Source organism: Theropithecus gelada, chromosome 4, assembly GCF_003255815.1.
Source record: "Theropithecus gelada isolate Dixy chromosome 4, Tgel_1.0, whole genome shotgun sequence".
Lineage (NCBI taxonomy): Eukaryota > Metazoa > Chordata > Mammalia > Primates > Cercopithecidae > Theropithecus > Theropithecus gelada.
Window position 1 is genome coordinate 153,193,156 of NC_037671.1, and position 25,982 is coordinate 153,219,137.

General features: G+C 37.0%; 1 protein-coding gene across 7 annotated transcripts in view; it reads right to left on the reverse strand.

The window, feature by feature from the left end:
* PTPRK (protein tyrosine phosphatase, receptor type K) overlaps window positions 1–25,982 on the reverse strand; it is a 557,333-nt gene that overhangs the window by 524,688 nt on the left and 6,663 nt on the right. The gene's annotated exons all lie outside the window — the stretch shown is intronic.

Genomic DNA, 25,982 nt, shown 5'->3' on the forward strand with positions numbered 1-25,982 from the left:
TAAAAAAGCCGCATCCCTCAAAAAAAAAAAAAAAAAAAAAAAAAAAAAAAGAAAAGGTATCAAACCTTTCTGCCCCCAAAACTGCATTCAATGAGGTATAGATTCCTGTATTACTCAGGGTTCTCTAGAGGGACGGAACTAATAGGATAGTTGTATACTTGAAGGGGAGTTTACTAAGGAGCATTCATTCACACAGTCACAAGATGAAGTTCCACAACAGGCCATCTACAAGCTGAGAGGCAAGGAAGCTAGTCCAAGTCCCAAAACCTCAAGAGTAAGGAAGCTGAGAGTGCAGCCTGTAGTCTGTGGCCACAGGTCTGAGAGCCCCTGGCAAATCACTGGTGTAGGTCCAGGAGTCCAAAAGCTGAAGAACTTGGAGTCTGATGTTCAAGGACAGGAAGCATCCAGCACAGGAGAAAGATGAAGGCCAGAAAATTCAGCAAGTCTGCTAATTCCATTCTAGCTGCGCTGGCAGCTGGTTAGATGGTGTCCACCCAGATATAGGGTCTGCTTCTCCCAATCCACTGACTCAAATGTTAATATGCTTTGGCAACGCCCTCAAAGACACATATTGAAGAATACTTTGTATCCTTCAATCCAATCAAGTTGCCACTGGATATTAACCATCACAATTCCCAAAGCAAAATCTGGATGCTGTTATCAGAATGGAGAGTAGATACCGGGCATTCACAAGCCAGATGCCTACTTCCTAGGAGCCAATAGAATACGCTGTTTCTAACATAAACAACAGCAGATAATTTTCTTTGAAATAAGGGTTCCACCTCACCTTTCTTGTTGAATATGCTGGATAATGACACACTAAAACTGCTTACTGGGGCGCTCACAGCAAAACCTCCATATTTATGATTAGTTTTGCCAATAAGCCCGTATTTAGCATTTCTGGCAGTAAGTAGTAAAGGTATATGGTTCAAAAAGAAAAGCGTCATACATAAGTTGGCATAATGGTACTGAAGTTTTGCAATAAATAAATTTAAATGTCATTTAATTCTTTGAAACATAAAGGGAATTATTAAAAGTAAATTTCAACTGTGAAGAAAATGCAATAAATATTTTTTCAGCTTGTACCAATAAATAGAGTCTTTTAAAAGTAGAATAAGTTTACTCAAAAAAAGAAAAAAAAAACAAAACAAAACTACAAAGCCACTGATCTCTAATTGGAAAGAAAAAATCTCTACTGTATATTAAAATAATCTCTTTTCCTCATAATTTACATTTCTTTATTTTTACCATTAATAGGAGAAAAAAACATACTTAAAAAATAATTAATTAATAATTCATGTCATTCTCTAGTACACTTTCCACAAATCATAAACTTCTGAAAACATTGCCACAGCAACCAATATTAGTGCCATAAGTTGAGGAGTGCACCTTCAGGTATTGAATAAAGTAATATATAAAGAGAAATATTTTATTTTGAATATGGAACACATTTTTACTGATATGCAGAAATAGATAACAAATTGGTTTCATGATGGAGAAAAACTGCATAAATTGTTCCAAAGGCAGTTTATGTTTATTTTCACAGTTAAGAGTAAAGCTCAATGCATTCTCCTGTTTCTTCTTATCCTGGTAAGAGTCATGCAAGCAGAGCAGATAATGGGTTGATCCATGAGCTGGAACAAACTTCACTTGGAAATGATGCATATGCTCAGGCCTGAATCATAATAACTAAAGTGATGGTAATGTGGTTTCAGAAATTAAACAATACTTGTCATATAACTCTCTCAGTCATATAAAATTCAGGAAAATATAAAATCAATACAATCTAATTTTATTCTTTTCATGTGTGCCCATGTATCTGCATTAAATTACACTATATGAAAGGCACATGGCCACATACACATTGTCTCTTCTTCATTTAATTACCTCATTAAAAGGAGGATCAGGAAAAGAGTCCATGTATTCATTGTAAGTTTTGTTTTCCTATACAACTGACACAATTTTAAATTTGTAGGAAATGTTTCATGAGCTCAGAAATAAACTTTTTATAATTTCCCAGGTCAACCCCAATGTAGATATGTATACAGTATAATCCATTCTGCATTTGCATTTTCAGGAAGGCTTCCCACACTTACCCTCAATGGTCATTGTATTGCATTTTTACGTCTGTACCATTTCTTCGGGTATGCTGAAGCTTAACTGTTTACCAAAAAAGCACTACTACATTTTAAAGACTATTTTAAAACACGTAACATACTAAACATATTTAAGTAATTAAAAAGTGCTCAATTCATCAGACCAATCATAGGTGTTAACATGGTCACTTTAACTCAAACAACTGCTCTTCTCTCCTCTTTCCTTCTCCCTGTTCTTTCACCAAAAAAAAAAAAAAAAAAAAAAAAAATCTTTTCCAAAAGATGACAGTCAAGAACAGACTACAAAAGCATTCTTCAACTGAATCGATGAGACTAAAGCTGGGGAAAAAAATGAAGCTGAGTTTTGCTGTTATTTGAAAAGTTAATTCATGACAAGAAAAATGTTAACAGTGTTTGCTGACCCTACTCATTCTGAGCCATGAAATTGCTCAAGCCAGGGCAAACTGCCAACCATGACAAGAGTAAAGGATTCTGCAGATGCATCATTCCTACACAGTATAGCCCAAGGTGAACAGTCCATGAGTATTATACACTAGAACGCAGAGAGCTGGGTACAGAAAATAAGTGGAGGAAAAATGCCAGAGGCAGTATATGGTCATACCACCCAGGCCCCAATACTGGGAAGTTCTATCTTCATGAGAAGCAGCACAGCATGGTGATTAACAGCATTGATTCCATAATCACACTCCCCATGTGTGAATCCTAATCTGTCATTTTCTAGCCGTGTGACCTTGGGCCAGTCGCTCAACCTCTCTGTACCTTCATTTTCCCACATAGTAAAATGTGTATGTATTAGTATACTAGGGCCAACATAGCAAAATACCACAGACTTGAAGGCTTAAATAATTAATTAATTTTCCCATAGTTCCAGAGGCTGGAAGTCCAAGATCAAGATACCAACAAGGCTGCTTTCTTCTGAGGACTCTCCTTGATTTCTGGATAGCCACCTTCTGCTCTTCTGTCTTTATTTCTATGAACACACATTCTTGGAGTCTCTTCCTCTTTCTATAAGGACATCGGTCATAGTAGATTAGGGCCCACTTTTATGTCATCATTTAACCTTAATGATCTCTTTAAAGGCCCTCTCTCCAAATACAATCACACTGGGGGTTACGGCTTCAACATATGAATTTTGGGGAATACAATTCAATGTATAACAAACAGTATAAAACAATAATAGCTACGTCATATGACTGTGGTGATGATTGGATGTATTAATATACATCAAGTGCCTGGCACATGGGAAGTTCTATATAAATGCTTACTATTAGGCTATGCTCCATTAAATTTACATGTCTAACAAGTATCCACAAATCACAGCATCAGGTGGATGAAAACAGACATTTGCAGTCTGTCTTTAAGATTTCTTGTATTGGAACAGTGATATCTTTAGGGAAAATGAAGGACACATCTTGCTGATAACATCTATCTCGATTCAAAACCTGGGTGGTTAATATAGAACTGTTAGTGGTTCCTAACCAGGAGCAAAACCAATAGATAGCTTTGATTTTCTCACATTCCCTGTGGGACACAAAGGCTTTTTGTGTCTCAGGATTATGTGCTGATAAAGAATGCGGAAAGAATGTTTATGAGGAAGCAGACAAAAGCAGCCTGGCTCCCGCGTATCCACACTTGGCAGCTGTAATGCAGTTTCGGCTACACCAATAATTTCCAATTATTTTTACCTGCGGCCAATTCTCGAGCTAGAAGACTGTGATGAGAACATAAGATTAATTTAGACAGGCTCAGGTACTCATGTGAACACCAAAATCTGCCACTAAAACAAACATCAGGCTTACATTAATCTATCATTTTTTTTCTCTTGTTACCTTTTCAATCGCCCTTCATGATCCCGGTCAGGGTTCTGTGTGCGTGATAGATGGAGAATGGAATGGCGGACGGCAGCAGAACAACAGCACCAAAAGTTACCGACCACAAGCACAGACACTAAAAACGAAAGCTGCTTGGTAACTAACAGGCTAATCTTCAAGGCAGGAAGAATACTTGGCAATGAAAGCTCCCCTGGGAACTGATTCACTACTGTTCACATTTGCTTAAATGAATTTAACATAATCTTCTAATTGTGGAAGTCTGATCCTACCACTCCCCTGCCTATCTGCCTAAAACCCTTCCACATCATCAGGTTGCCTCCAAGATAAAGTCATCATTCACTAGCATCACACCCAGGGGTTTCATGATCTAGCCCCAACAAATTGCCACATTCATCTCTATTACAGAATCTTCAAAGACACCAGTAGCAGTTCCTAGTGCTTTACTTCTGGGCCCTTCACATGCTGCCCTCTCTACCAAGAAAACCCTCCTCATTGGCTCTGATAACTGCTGTATGTCTTTGGTCTCAATGCTGATATACCTTCCTAGGCAAATCCCATCCATCCACCCCCAAATGAGTAGTTTACCTCTTCAGCATGTTCCCAGAATACCCCAAATCTAACACTATTATGGGATTTATCATACTGTTACACTGTACATATTTAAGCGATTGCCTACTGAAAAGTTTCAATAGAACCTTGTAGCCTAACCATCCAAAAATGAAAATTCCAATATATTATGGTGGTTGAGATCAAGTATTTCCGTATCAGACAGACCTGAGTTTGAACTCATGTGGGGCCTAAAGAAGCTGGAACATGGAGACAATAATATTTATTTTACGGCATTTTTGAAAGATTTAATAAGTAAATACACTTGCCACAGCAGCTGGCATGAGGACAAGTTCATAGCCGTTATTTTCATGCTCAGTATCTAATTCATCCCCTACTACTCTATTGAATATAACCCACTCTTCAAGTTGGACTGTTTGGCCCAAAAATAGTCTTAAGTTTTCTCTTCAGCTGAAGTGCCCCATCTCCCAATCTTTGCATATGGAAACCCTTGCCTTCCAAAAACCCCCTGCTAGTGTCACACTTTCCACCTAGCCTTTCCGAGCCTAGACCTGCTTTCTCCCTTCTCTTGGGCAGCCCCCTCATACTTTTTGGAGAGGGCAGGAGAGACTGATGTTTGCTAATTTTTGTGGCAACCCATACCCCGTATTTTCCCCCAATCCAGAGTGTAGTGTCCCACATGCCACCCAAATGTAAGTATTTCAGAAGCTGGAATATGTATTTTTATTGCTCTCTAACAATATCTAGCACGTGGTAGGCACTCAACAATAGATGTTAAATGAATGAATGAGCTGGCTGTTTCTATTACAAAAGAAAGTCAGCATTCACCTCCTTTACTTTTTCCCAAGAGCAAATTCTATTGACCAAAATTCACTGAAAACTGGAAATTAAAACCGCAATTTTTAAAAATTTATCACATACGAATGTCTCAAGCCCAGTTAGAAGTACCCCCTGCCCCCTACACACATACGTGCACACACACACATACACATACACACACACACATACACATACACACACACACATACACATGCACACACATACACATACACACACACACACAGAGAAACAACTATACTTACACTGTGGCCAATTCATTGAACACTGTGGTCAATTCATAGATGTCAAAAAAAATCTACCAGCAAGAGAGTTTAGAAATCACCAAATGCAAATGATTTATTTTAACCACGTGGTAACCAAGCACAATGGGTGACTTGGTGTCATCAAGGCACTTTTCCTCCATCTCTTCATCTGGAAACTCCAAAGGTAACTGTCCCCTCATCTATGATGCTTTATCCAACTTCTCCAGATACAGTCAGTAACTCTGTCATCTGTGTTCTCTAAGCACTTCATTCCTATGTGAGTTATAACATTTATCAACATGTCCATTTCTCCAAACAGACTGAAGCTCCTAGAGAGCAAAACCTAAGCAAAGTGTAACATAGTGCCTGGTACACACTAGTGGTTTACCACATTGGTTAGCGTTAAATAGATAAAGAGTAGTTACTAGAACAGGTGTCTGTGGAAGTCTGAGGCAGGAGGATCACTTAAGCCCAGGAGTTTGAGGCTGCAGTGAGCCATGACCTCAACTGTGAATAGCCACTGCACTCTAGCCTGGGCAATGTAGCAAGACCATTTATCTTAAAAAAAAAAAAAAAAAAAAAAGTGTAGTTACTTGAACCTGCTAATTGATAAATTTGCTTTAGTTTCTATAAGATTACGTGTTATGCTGACGTTCACCATAACCATTTTTTAAGGATATAATGTTTTAGCTAAATTAGGTTTTAAATTTAAAAGATAAAAGAAGCTATATTCTAGTAAATTTTGATAATAATTTTCCTACAAAATATATCCCTGAAATTAGTATACTATACTTCAAATAAGATGTAGGAAGCTTTGTGATTGGCCAGACTTGCAGTGTGTAAATAGGGAACAACTTTGAAACTGCTGCCCAACAGCTGGAGAACTCAGCAGGAGCACTGAAGTAAAAAAACACTTCTATTTCCCCAGGGGCAAAAGGCTACAGCCAAACACAATAGTACAACCAAAACAACAAAAGGAGAAAAAGTGTTTACAGGATTTATCTTGACTCTTTGGGAAGGAAAATAAAATATTACAAGACTTCAATGGAAGTGGCACCACGCCGTCATGCAATCCAAAAGCATTTTAAAATCTGCCCATGATGTTTTCTCTAGTAAACATTTCCAAAAGAGACTGAAACTTGATTTATGTGCGTGAAAGAGAATTAAAGTATACCTCCCTACATTTTACAACTCACATTAAAACTGTCATAACGCCCTGAAAGTATAGGGGAGAAAGTAAGAGCTGAATTGCTATTTTTCTGACATTAGTAAGCAGTCACACTGTAAAGCCTTTGGATTCTCACAAAAAAAAAAAAAAAAAATCTCAGTTCTCAACTCTCAGGTATGTGTTCATTTTCTAAGACAAACCATTAAAGAAAATACAACAATTTTTAAAATATTTCTTCCTTATACATCAACGCTGTGCAATTCAAAACAAACTATCTGTGTGGGTGAGTGTGTGTATCTATCCATTCATACACAGTCTAAAGAAGAGAAAGTGAATAGGCAAAGAACTTCAAAAACAGCAAAGCTTATCACTCAAGGAAGTTAAAGGAGAATCAATATAGAAAGGTGCCTGGGGTAAGGACCCAGTTGTTTAGAACTGAATTTTAAATGACTACATTTTAAACAAATGCATATGTACATAGACACATACCGTAAATGGTAATATAAAGAGAAGTAATTTTGGGGAAAAGATAAAAGAATGTATAGCCATGTTGCCTAAAAAAGGAATTACGTAAACTGTAAGGAAAAGGTAATACACAAATTTGTTTTTAAATCCTCATGGAGGCAAGGGCCTAAAATAAAATGTTCCTTAAATGTTACATTTCAAACCAAATACTCAGGCAGCATCTCTCATCCTTCCCTCTCACTAAGTCCCCACAAATCTACCAGCAAGCTCCATCACTCCCACCTTCAAAATACCTTTACCTGGACACTTCTCTCACCCTACAATCACTTAGACTGCAACAATGTCCTCCTAACTGGTTTCACCAAAATCCACGTGACCCCTCCAAACCCTTTATATCACACTATGCTAAGGGCAATACTTACAAAATGAAAATTTGATCATGTCTTTTCCTTAAAGTCGTCACCATTATTTATAAGGTCCTGCATGTTCTGGCTTTTACCTGAAGCCTTGGCCACTCCCACCAGACTCTCCTTCACAGCCTCTTCCCCAGCCATGGTGGGTGGGCTTCTCTCAGTTGCTGCAATGCACTGCATTCTCTCCAGTCTCCACACAGGTGGGACTCTTTGCTTGTATCTCCTGCCAAGCTTTCCTAATGTCAAAATTCCTATGCACTCCTTGGGTAAGACACATTCTTCTAAAACCCCTATTTTTTTTTCTGGACTTTCCAAACTTAGGATTACATATTGACAAGTATATGTTTCACATCCATCTACCCTAGACTGTAAAAGTCCAGGAAGAAAAGTCCACAATGAAAAGGACTATGACCTCAATCCCTAAGGCATGCCACAGTGAAGTTGCTCAATATCCAGCTGAAGACTGACAGTGTCCTTCAAAATCTCAAGGAAAAAAAGTAAACTTGATGAGGAAGTCCATCTTAGATTTCAGCAACGTGCTTATCAGAAAAAACATTTTCCTAAATCTTAAGGTAGAAAAGTAGAGCGGAATGGGGGCTAGTCCTAAAACCCAGTCCAGTACTAAAGTAGAGAATAGAGAATATTAATTATAAAATTCCTCCTCTGATTATTATATACTATATCTAAGGAATTTGTCATATACTTTGTAACCCTATGGTTCCTCACAGAATGCTGTAAATATGGTTAGCATTTAATGAATATTTGATGAACAACCATTTTTAAGATAAAATATTAAACCAAAGTGAAGTGACAACTTTAAGACCTTGAAATGTGAGATCAGGTCCAGATGTTGTCCTTACATGGTCCTGTCCTGAACGATCAGAAAGATAGTCATGTTTGAAATCATATAATTCCTTTCAGCTTGATCATTAGTAACAACATATGCAGCTTTTAAAATTATTAGCATCCTGTAAGATTTATTATCTTCTAAACAAATATTGTATAAGCCAACTCTAACTGCTTCTTGGTTTATGAAAAGCAAAAGTGTTACAAAGCTATAATAAACTAATGATGTTATAAATAAACTAATGATGTATATAATAAACTAATGTGACATTTTCAGGTGTGGCTTTTAGAATTAGTCTCATAATACAATTATTTATAAACCAAGAAGAATATAATTTTTCTCACAAAATCTTACTCAAAATATAATTGTGCTTGGCATTACATAAACCAAAGAAGGCCAAGTGGTTCTGGAATCAGTAAAACATTACAGGTAACAAACATAAAGTTACTTATAAAATAAATAACATCCAAAAAGTACACCATAATAACTCTAAGCCAAAACCCTCCCACATGCACAACAGTATGTGATTAATCACTTATAAAATTGCCTTATGTCAGCTGTCAGAATTGAAGATGGCTATATGCTATACTACCAGCAAGTATTCACATTAGAGGGAAAAAGTAAACATGTATGATCCAGTCAGTAGCAGAACACTAATTTCAACATTAATCATTTTATGATCCCAGGAAGAGGAGGAAATAAGTAACATTAAGCTCACTTTTAAACTATTTTTAATTTAATTATGCCTGGCTATATATACTTTAAAAATAACCATTTTACACTGAGCTTGGTGGTTCACACTTAATATACCAGCTACTCTGGAGGCTGAGTCAGGACGATCCCTTGAGCCCAGGAGTTTGAGACCAGCCTGGGCAACATAGGAAGACTCTATCTTTAATAATAATAATAATAATAATAATAATTTGAACACAAACTAGACTGAAAATAGGTTGCTCTAAATACTTGAGATTTTTATCTTGGTTTGAAATGAGTAAATAGAAAATGTCAAATTTCAATCAGATAAACATTAAAATGAGAGGGTCACCCATTTAAACACCTTGGCTTCCTTGTTTTGATTGAATTCGTCCTATTTCCCCTCTTTTAAAATTTCTTACTCCGTCATTCTTATACCTTCTCTCCCATTATTATACATCCCAGTATTAATACATCCCTATTTTGATGAGCTCTGTCCTCTTAATTTGGATCCAAATTTTAAGTAATTATCACCTATCAAAAAGGTTTTTTTTTTTTTCCTTTCTATTAGATGTAGCTAACAAATAAACAGTAAAATCTCAGTAACTGGAGGTGGAGTGAGAAGACTAAAAATCACTTTAAAATCTGAATTGCAGAACATTTTAAAATAACATGTTGTGTATATTATGAAGTATTTTTAACAATAAGTAGTTTTAACAACATGTTGACTAAAATACGTCCTAAAGGATTTTTCTCAAGAGTAGATTTAGATACTTTGCTATTAGCATACTGTTTATGTCTGAATTGTAAAAAAAATAATAATAATTTTCTTAGGAGCTGTAAATAAATCCCCTGAAACTGTAGTCATCCCGCTTCCTTAACCCTCTTTTTCTGTCAACAATGTTAAAAAGACAAATCATAGCCTAGCTTCCATTACAAGCACTCTCCCATCCAAACTATGGATAGTTTGCACTTTCAAAACAGAGCCCTTCCCATCCTGGGCTCCTGGATACTGAGGGGACTTTTCAGGCCTGCCTCTCATTGATACAGCCCAGAGAATCTACATTTGAAATATTTATTTAAGAAACCTCATCACTGGGAAGAATACTGGCTTTTCTTGCCCACTTAAACGAACCAGCTCCCTCCAACCCATGGGGGAGACATTTACACAGTTCAATAAACAGCACTTGGCAAAGAGCCCTTCCTCTACTTTATTTGCATCCCAATGTCCTCCTTTGCTTTTAGCAAGATGAGGCTAAGGGAATGCTGGAGAACAGTGGCATCAATGCTCCTCTGTCCAGATAACTGTCTGATCCTCTAAAGGTTGAGAAATAAATCTAAGTATGACAATGTGCATAACTCAAAGTTTTCAGGATATATACTGAATTACAAGGTTATGCCACACTGATACATAAAATGCAAAATATATATTTTTATAATTATATTCTGGAATTAGGCCACAGAATAAATATGGAATAAAATCATATTATCTTGACCAAAAACTCAGCTGGATGCCCACACATAGATAGATAAATAGAATGAATGGCAGAGAGAGAGAAGACAGGCAGCAGACAGGTACTCTGCTAGCTATTTTCAATTACTGAAATAGCTCTACTCACAAGTTTTACAGTTGATTGGAGGTTTTGTGTATCTTTTTTGTTCCTTTGTTGTTGTTGTTTTTAAGTCTTGGATATATTTTTATTCGTCAAAATTATTTCGATGTTCCATTGAGTATCACCATGGGTATTTCAACATAAATTTTAAATCAAGTTTTATTTACGTGGTATTATTTTGTTTTAAAATCAATATGCAGCTTTATTTGAAGACAAATGTGAATAATGAGTTCATACAGGTATGTCCAAAGTACATTTGCCTTCCATTGTTTTTGTCAAGAGTAACACCAAAATAGGAAAAGTAAATATAAAAAATAAAAAATAAAAAAACCTTAGCTTTATTCACAACATCTTGTCATAAAGAAGAAACAAAAGACTATGTAAAAAGTACTCAACAGGACTGATCTCTACACATGAAACACTGAATTGTAAATCTTCAGGTTCGAAAAATATTTTAAAAGACAATCCAGTCTTCTCAAGTCAAACCTGGTAGTCAATTAGTATTTGAAGAGCCAAAGAGCAAGGCATTACAATCATAGTAACTTACATATGTGTAGCTCAATTTGGAAAAGAATATCCAACATAAATTACCCAGTTGGATTCTCACAACCCTGTGAACATCTACAAATTATACATGAATTGAGGATAAGGAAACAGGCAATACAAGTTAAATTACTCATTTACCAAATTACGCAAACTCTGTGTTCTTTGCACTGTACCAGGAAATGCCACGACATAATAGTTAAGAGAATAAACTTGGTGCTTATAAAGTTGTGTGAATAGGATTTATAGTGAACACTGTATGAAACAAGTATAGTAGCTTTCCTACATTTTTGGGTGGACCCACAATTAGAAATTCTCTTTGCGTTGTGACTCAGTACACCGACACATAAAGATATATAAATCTATTCCATTAAAACCAAAGTTTCATGAAACAATACTTTTCTCTTCCTCTAGGAAATGTATGATTATCTTTTTTATTGTTTCTGTTATATTATATTCTATTTCATGGTTGGTCTGTTTTTTTCCTTAAGCTGGTTGCTACTTACTGAATTGAATTCAGTACTCACCAAATGGGTGGTTACATACAATTTGAAAATAATGAGCTGATACTTAGCTCAATGCTAGGACCAGTAAACACTAAAATGTTATTGAAAATAATTTTTAAAGTTATGTCCCTATAGGTTGGTGGACTCAAAACATTCAAAAGGGATACAATGTTTACCTCTGAAATACTCAGGCAAGACATGTAAACAGCCTAGAGAAACATATACCAATGGCTTCAGTGTCTGATGCAGAGGCAGGTAAAATCCTGATGCTCATGTATTGTTGTCATTATGTCATCAGGCTGCAGTGAAGGAGTGGCTAAATATAGTGAGAAATGAACTAAAAATCTTTATCAGGCCCTGCTGAATAAACAGAATGTTGAAATACAGAGTAAAACAAATTAGAAGTTGTCTGTCAAAAACAGATGCTCTAAAATGGGTCATCCTCGTTAATATAATCATGTGATTAACTGAAAATTTGGGGGGGATATTGAGGGGGGAGTCTCATTTCAATCACTGTGGCCACTACTGGTAAGCTTTCCAGCCTTATGAATTACAATTTACCTAGCATAATTACATCTTTGATTATGCTTAGCTAATTCAGCCATCACTCTGAATATCAATTAATTGTTAAAGTATTATAGGCATAAAGGTAAGAGATTGAGTTTAACATCTACTGACCCCAGGTCATACAGTAGAGACTGATTTTTAAAAATAAGTCCCTGAGAGTTTATATGAACACATGTCTTTTTCCTATTATATAACCATTTAAGTGCAGAAAACAAAGCTTCCAAACAACTTAGTACCACACCTTTATTAATTCTGAATATGATTTGTCTCTATGTCTTCTCCCCCTCAGTTTCCTCAAGGAGAAGGACTATACTAACTGAGAAGAGTTAAAAATCTACATATTGTTTTGCACAGTCTGGGAAATATTTGTTGTGAAATCTATACCCTGTTGCCTGAGATAAGTGCAGTGGCATAATCTTGACTCACTGCAACCTCCGCCTCTTGGGCTCAAGCGATCCTCCTGCCTCAGCCTCCCACGTAGGCTGGGACTACAGGTGCGTGCCACCACACCCAGCTAATTTTTTATTTTTCGTAGAGACAGGGTTTCACCACATTGGCCAGGCTGGTCTCAAACTCCTGACCTCAAATGATCCACCTGCCTCAGCCCTCCAAAGTGCTGGGATTACAGGCGTGAGCCACCGGGCCCAGTCTGAAATCTATGTTTAAACTGTAAAGTTTGGAATGCTTCCAAATTCTTGAAATTGTTCATATATAAGGCAAAGTAAATTTTTTTTCCAACTACAAGATAAAAGATTTTATATAAGATATACAAAGAGAAATCATACGGAGAAAATCCATTTTCCCAAAATAAGTAATAAGTCACTTGGGGACTGTCAGCACTTTGTCATATATTACTAAACTCAAATCACACACGCACAAACACACACACACACCCTTCCCATTAAAAGGGAAAAAAATACATATACAACATATTCACAACCTGCCAATTTCAAGAATTTTTTTACAATATACCTTAACATGTGAGTATCTTAGTTTTAGACACTAGGTTTTTTGTGGGCAGAGCCTAACAAAGCATGTGGAGCACAGGAATTTCCATTTAGCGCTACATTAATCTTACATGACATTTTTTGGAACATGAAATATTTTTGTCCTACATAAACAAATATTACAAGAGCGTATATTAAAACAACATTCCACTTTTCTAACACTGATACAGATTAAATAATGAAAGAATTTTAAAATTTAAGGGAAATAATCAAAAGTAACTTTAGCTAATAAATAGTAATAACTGCTTACAAGTAACTGATAATTCAGTAGAAAATAATGATAAAAGACAATTAAATCAAAAGCTCAAATGTAGTATTAAGATAAAAAACATGCTTTATATTTAATAATGTATATTTTGTAGATGTTAACAATTTCACATACATACACCCAGAATAAAATTCCATCAAAGTGGCAATGTATATCAGAATTGGATGAAAATCTACCTACTTTTACTGACATGTTGATTCTTCCAATATTTCTGAATAACTTAAATATTGGGTGCTTTTGTGAGCCACAAGAGGTTTGTTAGTACAAAGATTATGTAGTAACTTACAAGCAACATTTGCTGAAAACACACTACCTACTGTGTAGTATTTGGGAAATATGGTGTTTAGCATGAAAAATGTCCATAATTCAAAGACATTGAAAAGTTTATCTTTCACATAGTCCTAGCAGTGCTTAAGTTAACAGCCTTAAAGAGAGCTTGAATAGTCATATCAATACCTGAGACCAAGGAGAGTCAATCCTGTACAGTGGGGAAATTTGAGTTAAACAGAAAAACAGTCTTCTTCTTGGGGACTTATTCCTGAGATTAAGCTCCACAGTGGATGCACCAAAGCCTTCTGACATCAACATTTTGTATCAATGAACCTAAAGTTTCTTGATAACCAAACCTCCACCAGGAATTTCAAAATGGACCAGGTTTTCTTACACTAAACTGTTCAATTAGGAAAGTGTTACAGAAAGATCCCATAATTAAAGAGGATTATCTCACTGGATTCCTCACACCCATTTCCCAAATTATAAGGCATGGAGTAGTGGGCTGAAACCAGCCTATACCAGCTCCTGAAAGTCAGTTGCTAAAATGTTCAGGAATTTTGTGGGTCAGTTATTAGTCACAACTGTTATTTAAAATTAAATTGTATAAACTTACATTTAAATGAATTATATTAAAAACAGAGGTAATAAATCAAAACTTATCTCTTTCTAATTATATTACTATTAATTATATTTGCAGGATATTTACTTCTCTTGTATCCGTATGGTGGAGATACTAAATAAGAGTGTGTTACTATGCATCTCTTCCTAATTTTGTGTTCAGTGATGTCACATTGGTCCTTTGAATTCAGCCATGGTGGCAGTATTTATACCATGGAAACTGACAAGTGCTAAAACCTGAACTTTGGCCAGGCATGGTGGTTCACGCCTGTAATCCCAGCACTTTGGGAGGCTGAGGCAGGCAGATCATGAGGTCAGGAGTTCGAGACTAGCCTGGCCAACATGGTGAAACCCCATCTCTACTAAAAATTCAAAAATTAGCTGGGCATAATGGCACATGCCTGTAATCCCAACTACTCAGGAGGCTGAGGCAGGAGAATCACTTGAAGCCAGGAGGCAGAGGTTGCGATGAACTGAGATCGCGCCACTGCACTCCAGCCTGGGTGACAGAGCAAGACTCCATCTCAAAACAAACAAACAAAAACCTGAACTTTTTGGCTTCAGAGCGGATTATTAAACATTACCACCATGACTATTACTTCCTCATTTTCCCAAGTACGTTTTGTGCCCATTCATAAGGATTTTGCCAATTGATGGCCTGATGGTACTTTTTGTACCTCCCACTCTTAATTGTATCTTACTTATTTCTAGATCTTCTAAATAGTCTGTAAGGTCATTAAGTGCAGGGACTTAGTCAACTACATCATTTTGCCCTCTGTGCTATACACACTGCCTGGCACAATGAGCATGCATTTACTATTTGATTAACTTAACCAAACTAACATGAAAGAAATCAGATAAACTCTGTCATACATATTTTGTTGAATGAAGAGACCACTAGCTCACCAGCCTAACTTTATGTATTTTTTTTTTTACAGACAAGGTCTTTCTCCGTTGCGCAAGCTAGAGTGCAGTACCCAATCATCACTCACTGCAGCCTTTAACTACTGAGCTCAAGCAATCCTCCAGCCTCAGCATCCAAAATAGCTGGGACTATAAGCATGCACCACTATGCCTGGTTATTATTATTTTTTTGTGCGTGTAGAGACAAGGGCTTGCTATTTTTGCCTACCAGACTAACTTTATTAGGGATAGTAATCAATCCTATAAATGCACAAATCAATGGTTCCTGCCCCAATAAGGTGTTGCCAACAAGACCATATTAACAACTCAGACTGATATCACTTGTTTTAACAAGCTTTGAAGGATATTATATTTGACATTCTGTCATAAATGCCAAAGTGTACAGAATAGATATATCCTTTTTGTCATTGCTCACATAAAAGACAACATGTGATGCAACTGTAATGCCAATAAATCAGGTGACAAGAACAATAAGAGTCTTGACCTAAAAGGACACCTCTTATTCTTTCAAAGCATTAGCCTCTGGAAAGGTAAATGCTGATACGACATCCTGCCCCTTCTCTGTTCCCTACCCTTTACTTGACTACATTTGAAAGCAACAGGAAAAACTCTTAACAAAATTATATGCTTTTCTAAAATGTGTTGGCAACTGGAAGCAGCCTGTAGTATAACTGTCAATGAGCAAGAAGCAAGGATTGAGTACTTTCAGCCAATGGTGTGCCAAACTGTGAACAAACTGTGGAGTCCAGGAAAGATCTCAAGTGGATACTTCAGTGAACAGTAAGTAACTGAGAAATTCAAAGGATTGCCCTACAGACTCCTGAACCTAAATTAAAGGTAAAAATAACAGCCCTCAAAGCAATTAGCAGGCTTCACCTGGGATCTGTATTCCTGGTAAGAATTACCTGGGAAAGGGCACAATGTACTTTGCAAAATCTGAAATGTTGCCTAAGGAGTAAGCAATCAGAGCACCTGGGTTCTTCTGGCGATCTCGGCGCTCACCTTTCCTGGTTGTGGGTTTGTCCAATACCCTAGTGCAAACAGATTGAAAGTCAGAGCCTGAATCACACTGGTTAAAATTTATGGCTTCTCATGTACATTATCATATTTAAGCATACCACTATCTAGTGTTTTCATTATATAGATCTCCCATTCTCAGTTACTCATTTTCTGATTCAGTATCCTTTAGGTATTATTGTGATGAACATATGCAGCAGCCTGCTTTCCAAATAATAAGTGAGCCATGATTCTGGGATCCAGGGCAAGCATGTATATATCCCTATTTTTAGAACTGTTTCATATTTAAATTTAGATGTGCCATAGAATTTGTGAAGTTTTGTTAATGCTCCTTTTATTAAGACTGAATCTGGTCAACCAGTACACCAAAATGGTAACAACTTAAGAAGTTTACTTTTTTTTTATTTTTTTTGCGATGGAGTCTCACTCTGTCACCAGGCTGGAGTGCAGTGGCGCAATGTCGGCTTACTGCAACTTCTGCCTCCCAGGTTCAAGCAATTCTCCTGCCTCAGCCTCCTGAGTAGCTGGGAGTACAGGTGTGCGCCACCACGCCCAACTAAATTTTGTACTTTTAGTAGAGACGGGGTTTCACCATGTTGGCCAGATGGTCTAGATTTCCTGGCCTCATGATCCACCCACCTCAGCCTCCCAAAGTTCTGGGATTACAGGCGTGAGCCACCACTCCCGGCCTAAGAAATTTAATTTTTAAATGAAGATGAGTAGCTGGGCGGTGGTTCACGCCTATAATCCCAACACTTTGGGAGGCCGAGGCAGGCCGATCACTTAAGGTCGGGAGCTCAAGACCTGCCTGACCAACAGGAAGAAACCCCACCTCTACTAAAAATACAAAATTAGCCATGCGTGGTGGCACACGCTTGCAATCCCAGAACTTTGGGAGGCTACTCGGGAGGCTGAGGCAGGAGAATCACTTGAACCTGGGAGGCGGAGATTGCAGTAAACCGAGATCATGCCATTGCACTCCTGCCAGGGCAACAACAGCGAAACTTTGTCTCAAAAAAGATAAACGAATACACAAAATAAAAAATAACTGAAGATGAGTTTATGAAGACAGTTGCTGCCACCACAATCACAAAGAAGACCTAGGTTAGTAGGAGCATCCAGTCAGAACACAAAGTTGCAAATACTGTAAGGACATTGGAAGGACATTATCTCAGTGAGATTCCAGCCTGCAGTGCAAAGAGCTTCTCTGGTAAGAAAGTTAACAGGGGTTTCTAATATCTGGACTGCACAAGTGTTACACAAGGAAAAGAGAAGTTTGTGTCAATTAAAGCTAGAAAAGATAGTGTTAAAAAGTTGGAAAAATAAAAGAAATCTAAAGCTCGAGTCAAACATAAAATCCTTCTCAAAATTTGGAAAGGCTTTCCTCTGTGTTGACAGGCCAAGGAGCAATTCTGCAAATGAGCTAATAATTGTCAAAACTTTAGCCAGACCTTTCCACCACATGTGCCAGGACTAAGTGGCTTTACTCAGAGGATAGCAGCTTGAAAAAGTCTTGGGGTTCAAATAGATTTGAAACTACCTCATTGCTTTGTGAACTAAGGAAAATTAAGCAGCTAGACAACCTTCAAAAAGAAAAATGTTATATAGAATTCATAAACACATGTTCTAAAGGCCAGTGCATTTGTTTAGCATATGTGTCAAATGCAAACAGAAGCAATGCTGATATTCCTTCCTCATTCTATAACCATTGGGGAAACAATATACCAACATTCTTAGGCATTAAAGAGATCCCTCCTATCTTGTTGATTCATTCTAATTATCTCATTCTAAATCTGAGTGCTACTCCCAGATAGGACATAATACTTACTGGGATGGGCACTGCTTGGAGTGGCAGAGGTTTCATTCCTCCACTTTCTGGTCAATTCTTATTTTAACCTTATTTCCAATTTAGAATTTTCATATTTTATCATCTGAGATTAAATCGTTCTAGAAGGTAAGAAATTTTTTGTAGGTCAAAAACTTCCCACCCCCCTCAACCTACCTAGAGAATTTTAAATGCATTTTCCAAAGATGTTGGGTAGGTTTTTATACATGGCGAGAATCTGATCTCTACAAAAAAATTTTAAAAAATTAGCCAGGTATGGTGGCGCACGCCTGTGGTCCCAGCTACTCTGAAGGCTGAGGCAAGAGGACTGCTTGAGCCCAGGAGGTTGAGGCCGCAGAGAGCTATGTTAACACCACTGCATCCCAGCCTGGATGACAGAGTAAAAGAATAAATTTGCCTCTTGTTTTCACAAACACTGGATTATATTCTATAAAGTGATGCTTGTGGTCTTTGCTATCAGCATACTGAGCTGATTTACTTCAGGCTTCCTATTATCTATTCTCTGGTAGTTTTATTTTAAAGTAAAAGATAATGTAGTTAGATATTTTAAAAGATAACAGCATGAGATTAGATATTCTGCAAACATTGGCAATTTCATTAACAATAATAATAACTAAAATGGACAAATTTTATTAGTGTGTCAGGCACTCATTTAAGCACTGTAACTCAATATTTCTCAAAACTTCTATCTGGAATGGGTACTTTCCCATTTTGAAGATGTGGAAACTGAAGGAAAGTGGTTAGATCATGTAGTAATAACATGTTGGAACGTATATTCTCACTCAAGCGGTCAAGTTCCAATGTCCACATTCTTAAACACTATGCTCTATACTATGTGTGGAGATCAGTATTTGATAAGTATTCTTTTACTTAAACATAAAATGGGCATAAAATATCAGTGACTTAACTAACACAAAATAGTTTTTTAAATTTCTATATTTGAACCTTGGGTATATGTAATTTGGTAATTTTAATTTGGCTTAGAAAAAATTTACACTTCTCCAAAATTGCTTTTTTCTCCTTAATTCACACACTAGAGACCATGTGGGCCTCCTTTAAGACTGAAGTTCAAAATCCCCATTTCCTGGTAAGACCATGAGTGTATTTAAATAACTACTGTTGTCCCCTTCATAATGGATGACCAAAAAGTGCCTTATGGGATGCAGATGCCAGGGCAATTAGGTGATGGTCATAGCCCACCCTCATTCCTGGCTTGATAGGACTCTGCCAGCCACTGGCCTCCCTCTCTTGTCGCTGCCTACTACACAGGGCAATGGGCTACAGAAGCAATAGCAGAGAGAGGGCTGATCAAAGTCCAGGCAACAGAGGCAGTTCATAAGCAGCTGCAGGTCAGAGCAAATAGGATTCTGCAGCCAAACAACCAAGGATTCTGCACGTGAATGTTCAGGTTGTAAATGCACACTGACATACCCTGTAGTCTAAGAGGCTGTCCACCAGTCTTCCCGATCCTGCTTCCAGAGGGAGAGTTAGTGACAGCAAACCTTCAGAAAACAAATGTGCTCTCGCCTCTGCTTGACTTTGTTTACATTTCGGATTACTCAACTTTTGAGAAATTCCACTTGGTGGAATTTTACTATCATTGTGGCAATGTTTTTGTAATTCTTTTTCGGTAGGCTTTTACTTGTTTGAGTAGTTTCAAGACCATGGAAAGACTACAGATGGACTGGAATTATCCTAGGCAAGTTCTGAAGTGAATCAGCAAACTGAGACAGACAGAGCTTTGATACTTGCCACATCTCAGGAGTATGGTCAGTTACAAAATATATGGTCAGTTACCAAAAAAGCCCCACACTTCATTTGTGAATCACTAGAAGTGGGGAGCGATGCAAATATTACCATGCCTTAAAAGTCATTAACATTACAAATGCTTCACAGGCACTGGGACAAGTTACTGCTGGCTTACTTGCCAGCACACTCAAAACCTGGCACAGCATGGGCACGTAGTAAGGTGTTCAAAGACACATGAAGTGAAAGAATAAATCAAAGAATATAAACCTCATCAGAATCATGTGCAGAACAGCTCTGATGACAAGAGCATGTTCTAGCTCATCATGAAAAATTTTAAAAGGAAAAAAGTATACACACAGCTTTCTATATATGATATATATAAGTACTTAAAACACATTTACATTCTTTAACAACTTATTTTATAATCACATAATCTATATTGAATATCTGGAGGAAATACAAATACAGTAGGCCCCCTTACCCAAAGTTTCACTTTCTGTGGTTTCAGCTGCCCTTGGTCAACTGTGGTCCAAAAATATTAAATGAAAAATTTCAGGCAGGGCTCTGTGGTTCACACCTGTAATCCCAGGACTTTGGGAGGCTGAGGTGGGCAGGTCACCTTAGGTCAGGAGTTCAAGATCAGCCTGGCCAACATGGCAAAACCCCATCTCTACTAAAAACACAAAAATTAGCCAGGAATGGTGGAGGTGGGTGCCTGTAATCCCAGCTACTTGGGAGGCTGAGGCAGGAGAATCACTTGAACCCAGGAGGCAAAGGTTGCAGTGAGCCAATATCATGCCACTGCACTCCAGCCTGAGCAATAAAAGCGAAACTCCGTCTAAAGAAAACAAAAAAATTTCAGACATAAATAACTTTTAAATTACACACCATTCTGAGTAGCGTGATGAAATCACATGCTGTCTCACTCCATCCTACCCGGGACGTGAATCATCCCTTTGTCTAATGTGTCCATATTGTACAGGCCACTTACCTGTTAGTCACTCAGTAGCCATTTCCACTGTCAATTGAAACAACATAGTATAGTATATATAAGGGTGGGTTCTATATGAGTTTCAGACATCTACTGGTCACCTTGGAATGTATCCCCCAGAGATATGGGAGGGCTACTGAACTACTTGGTAGCATTAAAGTTTATTTATACATACATAGGAAGTACATATATGTGAAAAAAGTTGGGGGGGGGAGACTGCACTTTTTGATACATGATTGCAAAATCACCCATTATTCACAAGAACCATGCTCACTCTTCTTTATTATACCACTTTCCCGAACATTGAGAGGCAATGTATCACTTAAACATGCAAATATATGAAGCATTTATTGTTTTCATTTCCATTCTTCAGCATATACACTATTTGTGCCTTCGGCAATACTTTCCTTATCGTCAAAGTTTCTATTCCTAACAAAATTTACATTTTTATGGTAGTTTACAAATATAAAACTACTTTCACATATATTATTCATTTTCACCTTAAAAGTGTCTGGTTCAGTAGACCAGACAAGACATTAAAGTCATTCTTCATTGTAATATTCTCATTTTGGTGATAAAGAAATGAGGGATCAAGCAGAAAGGACTGCTCCCAAATCTCAGAAAGTGACAGAGCTTAAGACTGGAACACAAGTCATCCTGTAGCAAGGCCAACGTTCTGGGCATTCAACAGCCTCCTGCATAGATCTCCAAAGGCTCTGGCTCTGAAGTAGGTTGCTGCCAGCTCCTTCACCTCATTCATATATTTCCTGAGCATTTAAGTGTTGGTTTAGATAAAGGGGCATAATGGGTCAACACTAGATAGCAATCTGCTCCAACCGACCAGGTGGTTAGGGCAAATTATTACAAACTTCATCATTTAGGACTGACAGTCATCACATAAGGACATAAATAAGACAGAAAAAGAGTCATAAGTTATTATAATAAGTTATTTATGATAATAGACAAAAGTGTATGAAAACAAGCCTCCAGTGACAGAGGGAAGCACGATGAAGTCAGTAAACCTTCCTTCTCAACCACTGCCTTCACCCCTATGTGCCAGGCCAGCTGCCCTGGCCACTGAAGGGCCATTATGGACCTTTAAAGTGCCTGGGGACTATCCCCTGGCCTCAACTGGCACAGCCATGGTCCTCAGTCAAATCCACTAGCACTAACATGTGATTAAAACAGCCTGGGTAAATCTCTCATTAGGAGAGGAGGTAGCTAGGCAAACAGCTGCTACTTCTCTATATTTTATTCATTACTTAGTACCCCAAGATATTTCTTAGAGCAACTCTTCCTAATAATCCCATGTTGCTCAAATATACATAATAAAGTTAGGCAGCAGAGGTTAGAAGATCAAAATTAAAAATAAAATCACCATCATCTCTTGAGCTTTTCAAAAACAGTAGAGTTAGTAGGTTTTGTCTGTGTCAATATCATTTACCATAGCTTACTTTACCCTTTGCTTTCTATTAAAAATAAATAAATGCATACAAGCAAACACCTATACATGCAAACATGTATAAATTCTGTCATGACATCTGAAAACCAAGCAGTTATCCAAGATGGTCTCCGCATTCACAGACATATTATCACCTTATATTCAGATTACTATTCAAATCCAATCATTAAGTCAGGTTTATATTTGGAATATTGTTTCAGAAATTTGGAATACAAACCAAAATTTTTTAATCTTAAATGAGAATTATCTATATAGATTACTCTTAAGGAAAATTATATGTGTGTATATATATATAGAGAGAGAGAGAGAAAGAATTCATTGGTATATGATGTATATATATAGTAAGAACACTAACCTATATATTAAAATCTTTAATTTGAGCTCAAGTTCTTCCTACCTGTGTGACTTTGGGCAAGTTATGTCAAATGAAAGGGTCATTAATTTCTAAGGTCTTTTTTAACACCAAATTCTACGAATTTTTAACGTTAGACTAATTCAATACTGAGGCAAGGAAAATAAAATAACAGAAATAATATAAATTCATGTTTTAAAGTAGTCCTTAAAAGGAAAGCCAACAAATACTCTCAGATTAAAAACAGGTGATCTGTAAATGTATACAAGCCTGCCAGACACAAATTGCCTCTTTCCTCTCTTTCTCTTCCACTCTTTCCCACTTAGAGATCAACTAGTAGTCCACAACAGGGAACCATCTGATCCCACTGTCTCTTCCCCATCATCTCCCACCTTCTTTCTTCCCCATCAGAAAGTTTATAAACCCTGGGCTAAGCCAATCAACCACTAACTTCCCCTCAGTCAGAGCCTTAGATTAAATGGTTGGATACATGATCTACTGGATTCAATCACTGTAAACCTTAGAGTCTTATCAGTTGCAACCAGCAGATAATTCACATTTCCTTAAGGGACTTGAACCTGGGATCTTGTTGGGTGGGAGCTGCCACAGTCATCATTCCTCTATATGTAGCCTAAAAAGCTCCTGGAATACCCTAGAACTAAACTGAACAGGCAGAGAAACATCATGTCTCTGGAATTACGTGAACTTCTAAATCAAGCTCCACCTGAATTGTAGTTAGGAGAGACAAATTCACCTTTTGTTGCAACCAGTCTGGGTTACATTTTCTGCCAAGATGCAACCAAAGAAATGTCTAATCTTTTAACATTTGTGTACATTCATTAACGAATCTTGACTCTACCAGTGACTCATATAGCCACTTGGGACAAGTTATTACTTAACCCCTCTAGGCCTTAGTTTGTAAAATGGAGATGATCCTCATCTTAAAGGATATTGTGAGGATTTAAAATTATGTAAAACACTGATCACAGGCCCTAGCAGGTCATGGGATCTCAGTAAATGGCAGCTCATATTGTTATTTTTGCAATTGCTTTGGGAAAAGCTCTCTTCTCCAACATGTAAGAAAATAAATGAACCTAATTATTGCTCATAAGAATAAAAGCAGGATTAGTAAAAAAGACAAGTTCTAGAATTTGGAGTAAAATTAGAAAAAGTAAGTGTAAAACTCTTGAAGATATATGAAAGTGCCCTCTCAGAGTTTCTCCATCACTACTTCTCCTCTAACAGTGATCAGTCTCCTATTAAACCTCTTTCTTTAAACATCAGTGTCTAAATTAAGTACATACGGAAATCATACTGATTTACAGTTAATTAATTCAATAAATTATATATTTTAAATTTAAGACAATATAGGTTAGGCAGACTTTTATTTACAGTATCAAAAATGTAGAGAATGTTGCTATTATCCCAAACTCCAGCTTCTGATCTCATGATACAGCCAACCGTAATGGGTGAATATTAATTTTTACTTCGTGTTTTTTATTAGTCTCTGCCATAACCATGTCATTATGCCAGTATTTTCTGAACCAGTAGTGAATGGAAAAAAAAATCTAGCAGTTGTGATTTAATCAGAGACATCACTGTTGAAACAGTTAGCACAAGTAGACACATTTAGAATAGTAAATGGATAACAAAAAACACTTACAGGCTCATTAATAAGAAGGCAATTAGGTCTTCTGGGAAAATTCATTTTCTAAAAGAATGCTAAAGCAAGCTATAAAATGCAAGTAAAATTGTGTTTTGACATGAATAGTGTACACTGTCTATTACATCATAATTTTTCTCTTGAGAAAACTGACAAGAATTTGTTCTTAAATATGAGCACAAAAGATAATAAAAAGAACACCAGTTATATTTAATGCATTCTACCTACTAACTCCCATTCATTAAATTTGACTGTCCTATAAATGAGCTCCTTATTACAAAGATCTTAAATTATACTTAGATGAAAAAGAGAATTATAAAGCAAGAGACTGTTACTAGTAATATCAGAGGGAATAGTATTTCCTGTATCAACATAACATTATGCTAAAAATGATTTGCATATAGCATGTTTGGTTCCTTAAAGAGTATGTTTATCTTTAAATATTCTTATACAAAATATTCATAACCAAAACTAGTCTTATTTTTAGTCTCTTATGAAAATTTTTTTTTCAAAATCGTCTGAGCATTCTTTAAAAAAACTTCTATAGTACTGTTGTTTTGATGTGTCTGGAATGTTAAATAATACTCAAGCAAATACTGATCAGAAATATAACTCCGGGGGCCGGGCATAGTGGTTCACACCTGTAATCCCAGCACTTTGGAAGGCTGAAATAGGAATATCACTTCAGCTCAGGAGTTCATGACCAGTCTGAGCAACATGGTAAAACCCCATCTCTACTAAAACTACAAAAATTAGCTGGGCATGGTGGCGCACCTGTAATCCCAACTACTTGGAAGACTGTGGCAGGAGAATCTCTTGAACCCAGAAGGCAGAAGTTGCAGTGAGCCGAGATCGTTCCACTGCACTCCAGCTTGGGTGACAGGACGACACTCCATCTCCATAAAAACAAAAGAAAAGAAAGAGACAAAGAAAGGAAAAAGAAATATAAAATCCAAGGAAATGTATTACAGGTTATAATTAATCCTTTTGCAATCCTCTTGAAATTCTACAGTAAAGTGCATGTGACAATCTTTATAAGCTGAGTTTTCTTTGTCCTAGAGCAGTGTTTCTCAGAATTAAATCTTCCATCAAATCACCTGGGGATTTAATTAAAATGCAGATTCTGATTCAGTAAATCTGGGGTGGCTCTGATAGATGATCACAGATCATCACAAGTTTCCAGATGATGCTAATTATATTGGTCCATGAATCACAAAATCCCAGGACACCTTGCAGCGAAGAATACAATGACCATGAAGCAATCAGGCATCAATCCCTGGGTGGGTAGTGAGGACCCTAGAAAGCCTTCCTCTCTACTCTTGAATTTACTGAATGACCTAAGAAAAATCACATCAAGGAACTGTTGCCAGTCTGCCACTTAAGCAGCTGCTAGGTCACC